Genomic DNA, 19,650 nt, shown 5'->3' on the forward strand with positions numbered 1-19,650 from the left:
GTCCTTTTCTGGGCCTGGCGGGCCCACTACAGCACGTCCTTCCCAGCCGTCCTTAGCCGGGAAGCGGGGTCACGAGAGGAAGGAGGTTGGGGGCAGGGCTGGCGGCATCCAGGGCGCCCTCCTGGGTTGACGCAGGAAAATCGCAGGGTGGGAAAAATCCCAGCTTCTCACCCCCAGCCCCGCCGGATCCCACGGAGACCTTGGGGTCATCTCCCTGCTGACCCCTGCCTCTCCCTCCCGGGCTGGACAGTGCCTGATGGATGCTTCCTGGTGTGTTTGTTTTTGTTTTTTTGTTTTTTTTTGGCCCTGAGAAGTCGGAAGGAAGGAGGCAGCCAGGGGTCAGGGTTGGAGCTGGGGTTGGAACCTCAAGCACTTTTGAACTTGGGAATGTGGGTGAGGGGGACTCCTGGAGCCCCCCAGATCTGTGCGCCCTGGGAAGTTGTTTAACCTCTTCTTGCCCAGGCCATGGAAGGACATGCAGAGAACATTCCCTCATTATATCCCCCTAATGCGACCCCTCTGCTCGTTCAGCCTCACTGACGCCTAAGAGAGGAATCACCAGCGTCGTGCAGTTTGCAGACATGCAAACTTGCATTCGTTTCAGTTTGGTGACGGCGTTCTTTTCAGATTTGGGTGCCTCCGTTTTTTTTTTTTCTTTTTGCAGAAGTTGTAGGTCAACAGAAAAATCGTACAAAAGTACAGCGTTCCTGGACACCCCCGTCACACGTAGACTGTTCCTTATTATTAACACTTGGCGTTGGCGTGGTACTCTTGCTACGATGGATTAAACAATGCCATTATAAGTATATTATTATCTCTAGCCCATACTTAACAGTAGGGTTCATTGCTTGGGCTATACAGCCGTATTTTTTTTCGCTCACATTTTTATTCTGGTAACATACACATAACCTAAAATTTCCCATTTTAACCACGTTCAAATACACAATTCAGTGGTGATAATTATATTCCCAGGGTGGGGTCACCATCTCTGTGGTGCTTCCAGTAAAGAAAACCAGCTTTATTGACATATAATTCACATGCCATACAAGTCACCTGTTTAAAGGGTACGGTTGGCTGGCTTTTAATATTCTCAGGGTTTTGTGCATCCATTAACATAATCAATTTAAGAATGTTTTCATCACTCCCAAAAGAAATCCACATCCATTTGCAGACACCCAGCCCCTGACAACACCTAATCTACTTTCTATCGCTGTGCGTTTTTCTATTCTGGACATTTCATACAGATGGGATCATATAATATGTGGTCTTATGTGATTAGCATGCTTTACTCAACATCATGCTGGTAAGGTTCATCCATATTGTCGCATGCCCTCAGTACTTCATTTCATTTTGCTGTTAAATAATAACCCACTGTATGGATATATCACATTTTATTTATCCATTCATCAATCAATGGGCATTTTGGTTGTTTCCACTTTTAGGCTATTATGAATACAGTGCTGCCATTTTTTTCTATGTTGTCCACATTTCTTGGGCCCCTGAGAAGCTCTGATCTCATGCTGAGCCTCGGTTTCCACTCCTGCAGAATAGGGGGACGGTCCTAACAGCGGCATGCATTGAGCACTTACCGCATGGCAGGCACATGCTCCAGTGGGTTCCCTCAGTGCCCCTACTCAAAAGACTTGCCAGTGGAGGCCCAGACCGGGAAGGGAGGAGATCAAAGTCACACAGCCAGCAAGTACGAGGGGCAGCAGCCTGTAGCCCCCAGGTCCAAAGCCCAGGCTCTTAGCCACAACAGCAACCCCTCCGAGGGTGCAGGGAAGGCTCAGCGAGGAGGTCACATGCATGAAGCGTTTGGTGCAGGTCCTGACCCCTGGGAGGTGCTTGAAAGGTGTTAAGCCATTAACTGTAGGACTCAGGCAGGGCCTGGGATTTAAATCCCAGCGGATGGACTCCCAGAGCTCCCAGCCACCATGTGCTGAGCCTTGCTGTGGGGCAGGCCGCGTGCATGCCTCACTGTGCCACCCGCTCACTGCCCGGTCCTGTGCTAGCCTCCCCAGCCTAGGAAGCAGGTGGGGTCATTGTCCTTGTCTCCAGGTGAGGTGATAACCAAAGCTCTTGACCGGCACTCTTTGTGGTCACACAGCCAGGAAGGCGCTGAGCAGCCCCATCGCCGGGGAGAGAAGAGATGAAGCCAGATGGGAAGAAGGTTCTCCATCGTTTGGGGGTGGGGGAGGGAGAGAAAGGAGGAGGGAACCACAGGCTGGCCTGCCACTCCCTGCATGGAGCCTTCAACTGGGACCACGATGGAGATCAAAACGTGAAGTTCAACTAGGACCAAAATATAACGGAGCAGGAAGCCCCAAGAAGGAGAGGATCAGAGGGCAGAACACGCCCCACCTAGGGGCTCCAGCCTCTTCCCCTCTGTCCCTAGCCCAGAGTGGGGACTTGACCCCATACCTTTCTGATGCACTATTGACCCAGGCAGATAATTTCCCACTGAACCCTCTGCTTAAGGCTGCCCCATCACACCACATGGAGGGTGTGGAAGAAGCATCCAGAGGTGTTTGGCAGAGCCCAGGGGCGGCCAGTGCCTGCCCAGCAATGGTTTTGGGCCTCTTTTCCAGCAGCCTGGATCCAATGTATTTGGTCAAGTTTGATGAGACAAATTCAGGACTCAGCAACTGCAGGGAGGAGGGGGATAAAGGAAAGAACTACTTTCTGAGCTCCCAGCTTCCCTCTGAGCCAAACTCCCCAGGCTTTTTGCAATCCCCACCCCCAAGCACACCCACCCCTTGCTGAGACCCCATTCCTTTCTTTACACTCCAGACCCCTTCTGAGTCCCCATACTCCTCCCTGAGCTGCCACCCACTCTCTGAGTCTCTCTCTCTTCTTGATACCCTGCCTTCCTTTGGGAACCCCGTTCCATTTCTCCTCTTTGAGCCTCTGTGCCTCCCTGTGCCTCTGAGGACCCACCCCCTCTCTGAGCCGCTGGGCCCTCTGAGCCCTGTTCCCCAGCCTGGGTTCCCCTATTTCTATAAATGCATCCATCTGTCCATCCGTCTGTCCATCATCCAGACACAGTCATCATCCGGAGTGGTCAAGGCTGGAGTGGGGAAGCTGGGGGAGCCCTTACAGTGCCTGACCCTGTCTGGGAATCAGGGAGGGCTTCCTGGAGGAGGGCCAACTGCACTGAGAACCAGCCCTCACCTGGACCACAGACATTGCCTTGCAGCTCACAATAGCCTAGAGGCCCCGGGAGGGGGCGCGAACCCATCACTCCCAGCCCTCACCCCACCTCCTGCATTTCAATAAAGTCTCGCCTAATGCACTTCGTTATACACAGAGTAGTTTTCAAAAGAAAATTTAAAGTGCACATATCCTTTAACTCAGAAACTCCACCTGTAACAGTCCCTCTCTCTAAGAGACACACACAGGTGCTTTCTTCTTGACCGAAGGTAGCCATGGCAACATGGTTTGCGGTGGCAAGGTGGAGAAACCATCAATGGCAACTGGTTTTACCAGCTTTGGTGACACCAACACATGGAGCATTGCGTGGCTGGTGGGAGACTGGAGCAGCACTTTATGTTCTGTGGTGGGACATCCTCCTAGATAGAAGTCTCATAAATATATTTACAAGTCTAGATAAAGGCATTACCAAATTTTATCCGTGGTTACCCCTAGGGAGAGGGGGATTTTTACCTTCTAATTAAACATTTTTTTCTCTTTGGGTTAAAAAAAATTCTTTACGGGAATGAAATAAACTAACAGAAAAGCGCACAAATCATTGGTGCAAAACTCAATGAGTGAACATACCCATGTAACCAACACAGGTCAAGACAGAATGCTGAAACTTCCCAGCCACCTCTCAATCCCTATCTCCCCCTCTCTCCCCAGAGACAACCACCATCCTGTTTCCATCGCCGTTTTAGTCTGCTAAAGCTGCCGAAACGCGGTATATGAGAAATGGACGGGCTTTTAACAATGGGGATTTGTTAGCTCGCGAGCTCACAGTTCTTGTGATCTGACCATACCTAGACTCCTGTGTCAAATGGCAAGCCACGGGTCATCTGCTGGTCTCTTCCAGGTCTCATTACTTCTAGCTTCCGGCTTCCGTGGCTGCCTCTCTGTTTTTCTGTGTCCTCTCTCAGCTTCTGCATCTTCCTCTGAATTTCATCCTCTTATAAAACACCCTAGTGAAAGGTTTAAGACCCCCCTGGGGCATGCCTCAATAGAAATAACCTAATCAGAAGGTCCCACCCACAAGAGGTTTACACCCCCAGGAATGGATTAGCTTTAAGGACGTGGTCTGCTGCGGTCCACAAAGCTTCAAACCATTAGAAGACACCATTGATTACTCCTGGCAGTCTTGAACTTTATGTGATTGGACTCATACACTTTGATCGCTGCTGTGTTTGTCTTCTTTCACTCAGCACTTATTTGTGAGGTCCAGGTATGTTGCTGCATCTCCTTCTCCTTCTCTTTACTCCAGCACCTTCCATTGTAGCAACATGTCAGAATTTATTGATTTGTTCTACTGTTAATGGATATTTGAGCTGTGAAATACCAACACTTGATGTTGTCATTCTTTCACATGTTAGTATTCCAGGTGGGTGGGTACTATTATTTCATTGTGTGTGTGTGTGTGTTTTTCACATGGGCAGGCACTGGGAAACGAACCTGAGTCTCCAACATGGTAGGTGAGAACTGCCACTGAGCCACCGTTGCCTGCCCTCATTCTGGGTTTTTTTTTCTTCATTATTCCATTTATATTAAATATCTAGAATAAGCAAATTCAAAGAGACAAAAAGTAAAGTCTACCAGGGCTGGGAATGGGGGTGAGGAAATGGGGAGTTGTTGCTTAATTGGTACAGAGTTTCAGTGTGAAGAGAAGTTTTGTTAATGAACGGTGGTGATGGTAGCACCACGATGTAAATGTAATTGATGCCACCTAAAAGATGGTTAAAAGAGCATTTTTTTTGTCAAATATATGTATCATATATATATATATCGCTGTAATAATTTTTTTGTATTCATCATCATGATCATTTCTTAAAACGTTTGCATCAATTCAGAAAACAGAAAATATTCATACGTACCATACCCCTTACCCCTCCCTTTCATTGATCACTAGCATTTCAATCTACTAAATTTATTTTAACATTTGTTCCCCCTATTATTTATTTCCTCATTGTGGTTTTAATTGGAATTTCCCTAATGTTTTAAAATGCCGCACATACTCTCAACTGTCCAATTGTAGTGTTGAGTTGTTTGCTTTGTAATTCTTGTATTCTGGGAACAACTCCTTTGTCAAATAAAGGTATTACCAATATTTTCTTCAGTTTTTGGCTCAACTTTTCACTTTCATAATGATGTCTTTGGAAGAAAAGAGGTTGTAAATTTTAGTGAAACCCAATTTGTTGATTTTTAATTTTAGGATTAATGCCATTTATGCTTTAAGCAATCTTCACCTCTTCCAAGCCTACTACCTTATCTCCTATATTTTCTTCTAGATGTGGAATAGTTTCTGCTTTTATGTTTAGGTCTGCTACCCATTTTGAGTTGATTTTTGTGTATGGCGGGAGGTAGGGGTGCAAGTTCATTTTTTTCCCATATGAATATCCCATTGAATTATACTGTTACTTTTGTAGAAAAGGTGTTCAGATATGTGTTGGTCTATTTCTGGACTCTCTATCCTGTCCCACCAAGCTATGTTAATCTCTAGAACAACACCACAATACCTTGATTAGGGCAGCTTTAGCATAAACTTTGAAATAAACAAGGATAAGTTCTCCACTTTCTTCTTTATTTTCAAAATTGTTTTGTCAATTCTAAGACCATTATATTTCTGTATACGTTATATTTTAGAATCGGATTATGAATTTCTACGAAAAAATATCTGCTGGGATTTTGATTGGGATTTCATTGCATCTGATACGTTTGAGGAGAGTTGATTTTTTAACAATATTAAGTCTTCCAATCCAAGAACAAGGCATAGCTCTTCATCTAGTTAGATCTTTTAAAATTTCTCTCAGGAATAATCAGTAATTCTTAGTGTACAGGTCTTGCACATTTTTTTTCAACAGCTTTGTAAAGCTATAATTCACATACCATCCCATTCACCCACTAAGATATATAATTTGAAAGTTTTTCGTATTTTTTCATGGTTGTGTATCCATCACTATAAACAATTTTAGGACGTTTTCATCATTCCAAAAAGAAACCCGGTACCCGTCAGCAGTAACTCTACTTTCTATCTCTACGTATTGCCTACTCTGGACATTTTATATAAATGGAATCATATCATTTGTATGACTGGCTTCTTTCACTGACCATAATGTTTTCAAGGCTCATCCATGTTGTTAGCACTCCATTTCTCTTTACTGCTGAGTAATATTCCATTGTAGGGCCATGCCACATTTTATTTACCCATTCATCAGTTGATGGGCAATTGGGCCATTTCCACTGTTTGGTTATTACGAATAATACCGCTACGAACATTCGTGCACAAGGTTCTGTGTGGACGTGTGTTTTCCTGTCTCTCGGGTAGAGTCCTAACAGTGGCAGTGCTGAATTATGTGACAGCTATCCTATAAATAAGCATGCCATTTCTGAAGTGTGCTAGTCTGTGCACAAGCACTTTTGACTTACACGCAAGTGTCTTTGACCCAGCCACTTACTGGCAGTGACGTCTGCACAGTTGTTGGCAAAGTTATTGTTTTAGGCTTGGTTTGCATAAGAGCAGGATAAACTGCTAACGGTTGTTTTTCAATAGTTCTATCCCATTGTTCTGTTCCTTTCCATCGCTGGGACCAGAATCCTAATGGTACTGGCTTCCAATTTTGTTTTTGTCACAGGCTCCACCCGCACACTTCTGGGTGACTGGCAACATTCAGTTCACAAGCTCACCCTGCTATTCATTGATCCCCTTTTTTTTGCATTAATCTGTGTAATGAATGGTCAAAGTAATTGAGCTAGGTGGGGTATAAAGGGTTCTCTAGTAATCTAACATGCCTATAAAGGCTTGCAGTTCCTCTAGAGTGTGGGAAGTTGGACACCTTTGTACTTTTTCTGTGTCTGCTGCTGGATCGAGCTCCGTCTTACCTGACAAGACCACCCGTAGGCATTTTATAGACGGTTTGGGTCCCTGGATCTTGATATCATTGCTGGTCCATCCTCGGCTTATTAAAAGGTGCTGTAATGTCAGGCCATTTCTAGAGACTTATTACTGTCAGAAGTAAGCATAATATCACTAATATGGTGAAACAGCAACATCTGGTGGCTTTTCCCATCTTGCCAGATCAGCTGCCACCATCCCATGACAGAAGGTGGGGCCGTGTAGATACCCTTGTGGCCAAGCCTGGAAAGGCCATGGCCATCCCCCACGCAAATGCAGATTGATCTTGGCTATCTTTGGCCAATGGGATACTGAAAAAGGCTTAGCAAAGTCTAACACCTAATACAAAACTCTCTTAACAGGGCCCACAAGTTCAGAGAAGCATTGCCATCTTAGGCACTGTGGTGTGAATAGGAGAAATCATTATATTTAATTCTTGGGTAATCAGCTGCCATTTTCCAACTACTGTTGGGTTTCTTCATCAGTCATACAAGACTATTATACGGGCTCTGTGCTGGTTGTGGGATCCCTAGTCTGCCCAGTTCTTGTAATGCCTCATTGCCTCATCAAACAATGCCGGGAGGCAATGTTGTTTGGTAGATGTGATCCTCCTGGATGGGGACAGGTGCACTGGGGACCATTGAGCTGCAATTGCTTTTTTTTTTTATTAATTAAAGAAAAAAAAAGAAATTAACACATTTAGAAATCATTCCATTCTACATATGCAATCAGTAATTCTTAACATCATCACATAGATGCATGGTCATCATTTCTTAGTGCAATTGCTTTAACTGTGCAAATGCAAAGGTAAATTTCGTCATCGGTGGTGGTAAGGTCTGGGTCTGTAATACACCCACCCCTAATATATATTTGGAAATGGGAGAAATATATACAATATACATCGGTGGTGGTGGTGATGCAGGGGTGAGGTGCCTGATTTGCAATGTCAGGGTAGTCTGTACTACTCGTAACATATCCATCTATCACCCATTAAATTGCCAGGGAATTCCACAGATGTGTGTGCACTCTGCTCCAGTATCAGTAGGGGCTACAACGTGCAAGCGGTGTGTTGGAGACTAGGGGTGACTAGCTCCACGTGGGGCACCCAGGCATCTGCTGTCATCTATATTTGAGGGTGACTGTGGTCCCACCCCTAATCTTCAGGGGTAGGGGTCTCTACCCCCTTATACCAGACTTATTTCCCTTGGGGGGTGCTGTGGAAGTGAAAACGGGTAGCAGAGCTTTAGACCGTTTTCTTCCTAGGCAACTTTTGCCAGAGACCTACTAATAGAGCTAAATTAGTAGCAAATGAACGAATATGATGTTTATCTTTTTTTTTTCCTATTGGGGTGCTTGCATCAATTAAATCAGCCCACAACTGTTTAGGGTCACACGTGCAGGCCTCCTCTGCCCCTTCCCTTGCGAGGTTTCTTTGATTACTTTCCTTACCCCTTTTGCATTCTTTCCATCTCACCTGAGCCTGCTGTAGCCTGTATGTCATGGTCAGGTTCATGTTTCAACTTGGCCAGGTAGTGGGACCCGTTTGTCTGGTTGGGCAAGTGCTGGCCTGTCGGTTGCGATGAGGACAGTTCATAGAATTAAATCATGATCGTATCAGCTGCATTCACAGCTGATTCCATCTGTAGTCAGCCAAGGGGAGCGTTTTCTGCAATGAGTGAAGTTTAATCTAATCAATTGAAGGCTTTTAAGGAGAATTCAGAAGAGACAGTCTCTTCTTTCTGCTTCGGCCAGCGAGCCTCGCCTGTGGAGTTCATCCAGACCCTCCATCGGAATCGTCAGTTTCACAGCCTGCCCTGTGGATTTTGGACTCTACGTTCCCACGGTTACGTGAGACACTTTTATAAATTTTGTATTTACAGATATTTCCTGTTGATTCTCTTTCTCTAGAGAACCCTAACTAATACACTGTATTCTAATTCACTGTGTACACCGACACAGTGAACGGCCTGGCCAACTAGGGGAATGAGAACAGCTACGAATGTCCCATACCAGGCTGGAGGCGCAGTTCGGAGGATTTTATGCTTCATGCTGGCCCTGAACAGCTCATCATCAGCTCCATAAAACAGTTCAGCATATGCTGCATGCTTCAGCCGCAATTCTCTGACTATATTCTGTAATTCTTCTATCGATGGCCATCTGACTATTGTGGACGGTAGGTCCTCCTCATTAGACAAAACTAGCCAATTTTACAGCTAAAGGGCACCACCCTAGGAAATTTTGAATGCTATTTGGTCTTTGGCATGCCTGGTAAAGCCGCTAGTAAAGAGAGGGGTGTGTAGTTATGCTAGCCGTTTTTAACCTTTTCCACTCCTGAAAGCATAATACCGTCTCTCCCTACATGTCATAATCTTAGTAACCAAGTGCTCTCTCTCAGCCCTTTTGTTTAAACTTGCCTGTGAATCCTATTCTGCAGGTAGATCCCTCATTACTGTCTGCTTCTGAGCAGGGATCTCCTCCCGAGGCTCCTCGAGGTAACTGGTGGCTTTCATTTTGTATTTTTAATGGCCTTGCTTGTTTAGGTTCATTATCAATTTCAACTTTCTCTTCTGCACTCTCCCAGGGGTCCCACACCTTCAGATTCCAGCCTTCCTGGGACCTCCCTCCGCAGCGTCTTTCCCAATTTTACATGCCATTCCTTCTAATTGTCTCTCTTTGGTTTGAACTCTTTTCGCTCATACATCCAGCAGTGCTGGAACGTGTTAACCTAACATCCTTTACTAGCGCTAAAGCCTCTTCTAATCTCCTTACTTCAGCTTCTGCTTTTAATTGGGCTTCGGTAGCGTACCTAACTGCCCATAGCAATGGCCACATGGTGGCAGCAATCCTTGCTTTTTCTTATAATTTCCATCCTCCCCCACAGTTTGGCACAGTATCAGGGGATTCCCTGATGGTAAGGTTTAAAAGTTCCATAGTCTTTCTCCCCTCTCTCAGGGGACTTTGCCAATACTTTTTGATTATCTGCTTAATATACTCTAGGATGTTTCCAGGCATTACAATAATCTTTACAGGATTAAAGGACCTCTTTCTTATTCTGGGCTCCCTGTGTTTCAATTGTTCAAATGAGCTATACAGAAAGGTTAAATTAGATTATGCACTACAGAAAATTTCAGTTCCAGACCAAATAAACCTTTCTTCCATTGGTCTCAAAGAGTATGTGTGGTTCTAAAATATAGACACTGTCTTCTTACCCCTATGTTCTGAATTACTTTAACCCCATCCTGTTCAGCTTCATTCTTATCTCTAAATATCAGGTTACGTGTATAAAACAGCCTCTCAAAATCCAGAAATAATAACCATCACTCCAGGTTTATTGTGTCTGCTCTAAAAGCTTACAATCTAGGCCCCTGTTTTCTTATAAGCATTTTCTAAAGGTGACCATACCATTCTTGTTCTTTTGTTTCTGGCTTATTTTGTCGCACCAAATGTCCCACATGTTCATTCACATCGTTGCATGCCTCACGACTTTGTTCCTTTTTGTAGCAGTACAACCTTCGTTCATAAGTATGCACCATTGTTTGCCAATCTACCCCTTAGTGCATCCTTCAGCCACTTGCATTCATTGGGCATCATGACGAAGGCCCAAAGTCCACAGTTCATCAACATTCTCAATTTCAGATAATTTTTCACTGTTCCCAAGAGAAAGAAAACCAATAAACATACCCTCGCCAAATAGGAAATCTAAACCTTCTCTTAACTCTTGTCCCCCCCCCCCCCCATTATTTACCTCTGCTGTTGCTGTGGTAGTGCTGATGGTTTCCTTTTTTTTTTTTTTCCTATGTTTCATTTTGCACTTTTTAAAAAAATTTTTTTTATTAATTAAAAAAAATTAACTAACACAACATTAGAAATCAATCCATTCTACATATGCAATCAGTAATTCTTAATATCATCACATAGGTGTATGGTCATCATTTCTCAGTACATATGCATCGATTTAGAGAAAGAAATAGCACGACAACAGAAAAAGAAATAAAGTGATAACACAGAGAGAAAACACAAATAAAAATAAAAAATACAAAAATATATAGGAGAAAAAAAAAACAAAAAAAAACTATAGCTCAGATGCAGCTTCATTCAGAGTTCCAACATAATTACATTACAATTAGGCAGTATTGTGCTGACCATTTTTTTTTTTTTTTTTAGAAATCATACCATTCTACATATGCAATCAGTAATTCTTAACATCATCACATAGATGCATGATCATCGTTTCTTAGTACATTTGCATCGGTTTAGAAGAACTAGCAGTATAACCGAAAAAGATATAGAATGTTAATATAGAGAAAAAAAAATAAAAGTAATAATAATAAGAACAAAACAAACAAAACAAAACAAAACAAAAACCTATAGCTCGGATGCAGCTTCATTCAGTATTTTAACATGATTACTTTACAATTAGGTATTATTGTGCTGTCCATTTTTGAGTTTTTGTATCTAGTCCTATTGCACAGTCTGTATTCCATCAGCTCCAATTACCCATTATCTTACCCTGTTTCTAACTCCTGCTGGACTCTGTTACCAATGACATATTCCAAGTTTATTCTCGAGTGTCGATTCACATCATTGGGACCATACAGTATTTGTCTTTTAGTTTTTGGCTAGACTCACTCAGCATAATGTTCTCTAGGTCCATCCATGTTATTACATGCTCCATAAGTTTATCCTGCCTTAAAGCTGCATAATATTCCATCGTATGTATATACCACAGTTTGTTTAGCCACTCGTCTGTTGATGGACATTTTGGCTGTTTCCATCTCTTTGCAATTGTAAATAACGCTGCTATAAACATTGGTGTGCAAATGTCTGTTTGAGTTTTTGCCCTTAATTCCTTTGAGTAGATTCCCAGCAATGGTATTGCTGGGTCGTATGGCAGTTCTATATTCAGCTTTTTGAGGAACCGCCAAACTGCATTCCACAGTGGTTGCACCATTTGACATTCCCACCAACAGTGGATAAGTGTGCCTCTTTCACCGCATCCTCTCCAGCACTTGTCATTTTCTGTTTTGTTGATAATGGCCATTCTGGTGGGTGTGAGATGATATCTCATTGTGGTTTTGATTTGCATTTCTCTAATGGCCAGGGACATTGAGCATCTCTTCATGTGTCTTTTGGCCATTTGTATTTCCTCCTCTGAGAGGTGTCTATTCAAGTCTTTTTCCCATTTTGTAATTGGGTTGGCTATCTTTTTGTTGTTGAGTTGAACAATCTCATTATAAATTCTGGATACTAGACCTTTATCTGATATGTCGTTTCCAAATATTGTTTCCCATTGTGTAGGCTGTCTTTCTACTTTCTTGATGAAGTTCTTTGATGCACAAAAGTGTTTAATTTTGAGGAGTTCCCATTTATTTATTTCCTTCTTCAGTGCTCTTGCTTTAGGTGTAAGGTCCATAAAACCGCCTCCAATTGTAAGATTCATAAGATATCTCCCTACATTTTCCTCTAACTGTTCTATGGTCTTAGACCTAATGTTTAGATCTTTGATCCATTTTGAGTTAACTTTTGTGTAGGGTGTGAGATATGGGTCTTCTTTCATTCTTTTGCATATGGATATCCAGTTCTCTAGGCACCATTTATTGAAGAGACTGTTCTGTCCCAGGTGAGTTGGCTTGACTGCCTTATCAAAGATCAAATGTCCATAGATGAGAGGGTCTATATCTGAGCACTCTATTCGATTCCATTGATCGATATATCTATCTTTATGCCAATACCATGCTGTTTTGACCACTGTGGCTTCATAATATGCCTTAAAGTCAGGCAGTGCAAGACCTCCAGCTTCGTTTTTTTTCCTCAAGATGTTTTTAGCAATTCGGGGCACCCTGCCCTTCCAGATAAATTTGCTTATTGGTTTTTCTATTTCTGAAAAATAAGTTGTTGGGATTTTGATTGGTGTTGCATTGAATCTGTAAATCAATTTAGGTAGGATTGACATCTTAACTATATTTAGTCTTCCAATCCATGAACACGGTATGCCCTTCCATCTGTTTAGGTCTTCTGTGATTTCTTTTAGCAGTTTTTTGTAGTTTTCTTTATATAGGTTTTTTGTCTCTTTAGTTAAATTTATTCCTAGGCATTTCATTCTTTTAGTTGCAATTGTAAATGGGATTCGTTTCTTGATTTCCCCCTCCGCTTGTTCATTGCTAGTGTATAGAAATGCTACAGATTTTTGAATGTTGATCTTGTAACCTGCTACTTTGCTGTACTCATTTATTAGCTCTAGTAATTTTGTTGTGGATTTTTCCGGGTTTTCGACGTATATTATCATATCGTCTGCAAACAGTGATAGTTTTACTTCTTCCTTTCCAATTTTGATGCCTTGTATTTCTTTTTCTTGTCTAATTGCTCTGGCTAGAACCTCCAACACAATGTTGAATAATAGTGGTGATAGTGGACATCCTTGTCTTGTTCCTGATCTTAGGGGGAACGTTTTCAATTTTTCCCCATTAAGGATGATATTAGCTGTGGGTTTTTCATATATTCCCTCTATCATTTTAAGGAAGTTCCCTTGTATTCCTATCCTTTGAAGTGTTTTCAACAGGAAAGGATGTTGAATCTTGTCAAATGCCTTCTCTGCATCAATTGAGATGATCATGTGATTTTTCTGCTTTGATTTGTTGATATGGTATATTACATTAATTGATTTTCTTATGTTGAACCATCCTTGCATACCTGGGATGAATCCTACTTGGTCATGATGAATAATTCTTTTAATGTGTTGTTGGATACGATTTGCTAAAATTTTATTGAGGATTTTTGCATCTATATTCATTAGAGAGATTGGCCTGTAGTTTTCTTTTCTTGTAATATCTTTGCCTGGTTTTGGTATGAGGGTAATGTTGGCTTCATAGAATGAATTAGGTAGTTTTCCCTCCACTTCGATTTTTTTGAAGAGTTTGAGGAGAGTTGGTACTAATTCTTTCTGGAATGTTTGATAGAATTCACATGTGAAGCCGTCTGGTCCTGGACTTTTCTTTTTAGGAAGCTTTTGAATGACTGCTTCAATTTCTTTACTTGTGATTGGTTTGTTGAGGTCATCTATCTCTTCTTGAGTCAAAGTTGGTTGTTCATGTCTTTCCAGGAACCCGTCCATTTCCTCTAAATTGTTGTATTTATTAGCGTAAAGTTGTTCATAGTATCCTGTTATTACCTCCTTTATTTCTATGAGGTCAGTAGTTATGTCTCCTCTTCCATTTCTGATCTTATTTATTTGCATCCTCTCTCTTCTTCTTTTTGTCAGTCTTGCTAAGGGCCCATCAATCTTATTGATTTTCTCATAGAACCAACTTCTGGCCTTATTGATTTTCTCTATTGTTTTCATGTATTCAATTTCATTTATTTGTGCTCTAATCTTTGTTATTTCTTTCCTTTTGCTTGCTTTGGGGTTAGTTTGCTGTTCTTTCTCCAGTTCTTCCAAATGGATAGTTAATTCCTGAATTTTTGCCTTTTCTTCTTTTCTGATATAGGCATTTAGAGCAATAAATTTCCCTCTTAGCACTGCCTTTGCTGAGTCCCATAAGTTTTGATATGTTGTGTTTTCATTTTCATTCGCCTCGAGGTATTTGCTAATTTCTCTAGCAATTTCTTCTTTGACCCACTCGTTGTTTAGGAGTGTGTTGTTGAGCCTCCACGTATTTGTGAATTTTCTGGCACTCTGCCTATTATTGATTTCCAACATCATTCCTTTAGGGTCTGAGAAAGTGTTGTGTAAGATTTCAATCTTTTTAAATTTGTTAATACTTGCTTTGTGACCCAGCATATGGTCTATCTTTGAGAATGATCCATGAGCACTTGAGAAAAAGGTGTATCCTGCTGTTGTGGGATGTAATGTCCTATAAATGTCTATTAAATCTAGTTCATTTATAGTAATATTCAGATTCTCTATTTCTTTGTTGATCCTCTGTCTAGATGTTCTGTCCCTTGATGAGAGTGGTGAGTTGAAGTCTCCAACTATTATGGTATATGAGTCTATTTCCCTTTTCAGTGTTTGCAGTGTATTCCTCACGTATTTTGGGGCATTCTGGTTCGGTGCGTAAATATTTATGATTGTTATGTCTTCTTGTTTAATTGTTCCTTTTATTAGTATATAGTGTCCTTCTTTGTCTCTTTTAACTGTTTTACATTTGAAGTCTAATTTGTTGGATATTAGTATAGCCACTCCTGCTCTTTTCTGGTTGTTATTTGCATGAAATATCTTTTCCCAACCTTTCACTTTCAACCTATGTTTATCTTTGGGTCTAAGATGTGTTTCCTGTAGACAGTATATAGAAGGATCCTGTTTTTTAATCCATTCTGCCAATCTATGTCTTTTGATTGGGGAATTCAGTCCATTGACATTTAGTGTTATTACTGTTTGGATAATATTTTCCTCTAACATTTTGCCTTTTGTATTATATATATCATATCTGAGTTTCCTTCTTTCTACACTCTTTTCCACATCTCTCTCTTCTGTCTTTTTGTATCTGACTCTAGTGCTCCCTTTAGTATTTCTTGCAGAGCTGGTCTCTTGGTCAAAAATTCTTTCAGCGACTTTTTGTCTGAGAATGTTTTAATTTCTCCCTCATTTTTGAAGGATAATTTTGCTGGATATAGAGGTCTTGGTTGGCAGTTTTTCTCTTTTAGTATTTTAAATATATCATCCCACTGTCTTCTAGCTTCCATGGTTTCTGCTGAGAAATCTACACATAGTCTTATTGGGTTTTCCTTGTATGTGATGGATTGTTTTTCTCTTGCTGCTTTCAAGATCCTCTCTTTCTCTTTGACCTCTGACATTCTAACTAGTAAGTGTCTTGGAGAACGCCTATTTGGGTCTAATCTCTTTGGGGTGCGCTGCACTTCTTGGATCTGTAATTTTAGGTCTTTCATAAGAGTTGGGAAATTTTCAGTGATAATTTCTTCCATTAGTTTTTCTCCTCCTTTTCCCTTCTCTTCTCCTTCTGGGACACCCACAACACGTATATTTGTGTGGTTCATATTGTCCTAGTTCCCTGATACCCTGTTCAAATTTTTCCATTCTTTTCCCTATAGTTTCTGTTTCTTTTTGGAATTCAGATGTTCCATCCTCCAAATCACTAATTCTATCTTCTGTCTCTTTAAATCTATCATTGTAGCTATCCATTATTTTTTCTATGTTTGCTACTTTATCCTTCACTTCCATAAGTTCTGCGATTTGTTTTTTCAGTTTTTCTATTTCTTCTTTATGTTCAGCCCATGTCCTCTTCATGTCCTCCCTCAATTTATCGATTTCATTTTTGAAGAGGTTTTCCATTTCTGTTCGTATATTCAGCATTAGTTGTCTCAGCTCTTGTATCTCATTTGAGCTATTGGTTTGTTCCTTTGACTGGGCCATATTCTCAATCTTTTGAGCGTGGACAGTTATCTTCTGCTGCTGGCATCTGGGCATTTATTCAGATTTCTCTGGGTGTCGGGCCCAGCAAGGTTGTAAGATTTTTCTGTGAAATCTCTGGGATCTGTTTTTCTTATCTTGCCCAGTACGTGGCGCACGTGGCACACGTTTGTCTCAAGTGTTTGGGTCTCCCCCAGTCACCAATCTCCGCGGCCTGGGGATTTCGGATCCAATTCTCTCCGTTGGTTCAGGGGCCGTGCGTGGTGGGGGCGTCAGCTGCCGCGGCTTGAGGGGACCCTGTGGCTGGTTGTGGGCTGCAGCGGGCCTGGGGGATTCCCCACCGGACCAGGAAGCCTCCCGCGGGGGAGGGGGGGCTACCGCGGCTTGGATAGCCCTCCGATCTGAGACTCGTATCCGCGGACTCGAAGCAGAGACTCGAAGCCACCCGCAAAAGAGGGGTGCAGCCTGCCTCGGCTTGGGAAACTTGCTTCTCCAATACTCTCAGCCGGCCCGGAAAGGAGGGAGGGAGTAGCTCGGACCACCGCAGCTGCCGCTGATCGGGAAATCGCGCGCCGCTTGGGGGTCTCACCGCACCGAGTCTCGCAGTCAGTCTAGCCAGCCCAGACTTTGGATAGCCCTCTGATCCGAGATTCGTAGCCGCGGACTCAAAGCCGAGACTCGAAGCTGCCCGCAAAAGAAGGGCGCTGCCTGCCTCGGCTTGGGAAACTTGCTTCTCCGATACTCTCAGCCGGCCCGGAAAGGAGGGAGGGATTAGCTCGGACCGCCGCAGCTGCCGCTGCTCGGGAAATCGCGCGCCGCTCGGGGGTCTCGCCGCAGCCAAGTCTCGCAGTCAGACTTGCCAGCCCAGACTTTGGATAGCCCTCTGATCCGAGACTCGTAGCCGCGGACTCGAAGCCGAGACTCGAAGCCGCCCGCAAAAGTGTGGCGCCGGCCACCTTGGCTGGGAAGCTTGTCTCTCCGAGTCTCTCAGCCAGCCCGGGAAGGAGGGAGGGATTAGCTCGGACCGCCGCAGCTGCGGCTGCTTGGGAAATCGCGCACCGCTCGGGGATCTCACTCACCGCAGCCGAGTTTCGCAGTCAGACTAGCCAGCCCAGACTGGGTTACGCTGTGTGTCCATTCCCTGCTGTAGCCCTGGGAGCTGTTCTGTACTGTTTCTGTTCACCTATTAGTTGATTTGGAGTCGGAGGAACTAAGATGCATGTACCTTACTAAGCCGCCATCTTGGATCTCCGCTGATGGTTTCCTTTTGAACATAACTCATAGCATGCAATAGCAGTTTCCCTCCTGTATCCTGGACTTAAACACTCTGTACAAGAATCGTATCTTTGAAATAATTCTTACAGGAACGAATTCATATTTCTAGTGTTAATCAGTGGGATACGTAGGTCTGTACAACCCCTTTCAATCTTGTTCATCTTCAATATGGTAATATTACTTCTAGACCCACTAGAGAATCACCTTCACTCCTCTCTATTCTCTTACATTGGAGTTTAACCTCATTAGCTAACAATTCACCCATCTCTAGTTTTCATGTATTTCCAAGCCTCTGATTATATTTTTATGCTGGCCATAAAAGTGAAATCATACAGTATCTATCCTTTTGTGTCTGGCTAATTTCTCTCAGTGTTATGTCCTCAAGGCTCATCCATCTTGTCATATGCTTCAGGACGTCATTTTGTCTTGCTGCTAATATTCTATCATATGTATATACCACATTTTGTTGATGTACTCATCTGTTGATAGGCATTTGGTTTGTTTCTATCTTTTGGCAATTGTGAATAATGCTTCTATGAACATTGGTGTGCAAATGTCTGTTTGTGTCATTGCTTTCAAGTCTTCTGGGTATATACCAAGCAGTGCTATTGCTGGGTCATAGGACAACTCGATATTTAGTTTCCTATGGAACCGTCAAACAGTCTTCCATAGTGGCTGCACCATTATACATTCCCAGCAGTAGTGCATAAGTGTCCCAGGTTCTCCATATCCTCTCCAACATTTATAGTTTCCTGTTTGTTTAATAGCAGCCATTTTTATAGGTGTGAGGTGGTATCTCATTGTAGTCTTGATCTGCATTTCCCTTATAGCCAATGAAAAGGAGCATCTCTTCATGTGCTTTTGAATCATTTGTGTTTGCTCTTCAGAAAAATGCCTATTCATAGCTCTAGCCCATTGGGTTGCTTGTTCTTTTATTGTTGAATTGTATGGTTTCTTTGTGTATACAGGAATCATATACCTTTGTCCAATATGTGATTTCCAAATATTTTCTCCCATTGAATTGGCTGCCTCTTAACCTTTTTGACAAAGTCTTTTGAAGTGCAGGAGCATTTGATTTTGAGGAGTTCCCATTTATCTATTTTTTTATTTTGTTGCTTGTACTTTGGGTGTAAAGTTTAGGAAGCTACCTCCTATTACTAGGTCTTGAAGATGTTTCCCTACACTTTCTTCTAGAAGCTTTATGGTGCTAGTTCTTATTTTAGGTGTTTGATCCACTTTGAGTTAATTTTTGTGTAGGATGTAAGATGGGGGTCCTCTTTCATTCTTTTGGCTATTGATATCCCGTTTTTCCATTCCTAGTTATTGAAAAGACTATTTTGTCCCAGTTCAGAGGATTTGGAGGCCTTGTCAAAAATCAGTTGACCATAGATTTGATGTTCTATTTCTACACTCTCGATTTGATTCCATTGGCCAATGCTTCTATCTTTGGGCTAGTACCATGATGTTTTGACCACTGTGGCTTTATAATAGGTTTTACAGTCAGGGAGTGTTAATCCTCCCATTTTCTTCTTCTTTTTTTTAGGATGCTTTTAGCTATTCGGGGTCTCTTTCCTTTCCAGATGAGTTTGGTAATTAGCTTTTCCAAATTTTCAAAGTAGGTTGTTGGAATTTTGATTGGTACTGTCTTGGATCTGTAGACCATTTTGGGGAGAATTGACATCTTAACTATATTTAGCCTTCCTATCCATGAGCAGGGAATGTCTTTCCACCTATTTAGATCTCCTTTGATTTCTTTTAGCAATGTTATGTAGTTTTCTGCATAGAAGTCCTTTACGTCCCTAGTTAAGTTCATTCCTAAGTACTTGATTCTTTTAGTTGCTATTTTGAATGACTTTTTTTCCTTAACTGACTCTTCAGCTAGGTCATTGCTTGTGTATAGAAATGTTACTGATTTTTGCACACTAATTTTATA

Source organism: Tamandua tetradactyla, chromosome 16 (genome assembly GCF_023851605.1).
Source record: "Tamandua tetradactyla isolate mTamTet1 chromosome 16, mTamTet1.pri, whole genome shotgun sequence".
NCBI classification, from domain to species: domain Eukaryota; kingdom Metazoa; phylum Chordata; class Mammalia; order Pilosa; family Myrmecophagidae; genus Tamandua; species Tamandua tetradactyla.